Below are 230 nucleotides of genomic sequence, written 5' to 3'. Positions count from 1 at the left end.
GAAGGGCTGGGATTTTCCCGGCAGTTTTCCGCTTCCGACGAGAGAGGCGAAACAGTTGCAGGCTGACCCTCTAATCGCGTCCTGGCGATCTGGGTGTTCCTCGGCTCTGTCTCTCCATCTCCCCTTCCCGTCGGGGAAGGCTGACATCACCCGGACAGGATTTGATGACTTGGCTGGGGGGGGGGGTGGCTCCAGCCACGGGTACCCTTGTCCCTGGGGCACCGGGGGGG

Source organism: Charadrius vociferus, unplaced genomic scaffold (assembly GCF_000708025.1).
Source record: "Charadrius vociferus isolate BGI_N301 unplaced genomic scaffold, ASM70802v2 scaffold355, whole genome shotgun sequence".
In the NCBI taxonomy this organism is placed as follows: Eukaryota; Metazoa; Chordata; class Aves; order Charadriiformes; family Charadriidae; genus Charadrius; species Charadrius vociferus.
The sequence above is the reverse complement of the archived record's forward strand: the minus strand, read 5'-3'. Positions refer to the sequence as shown.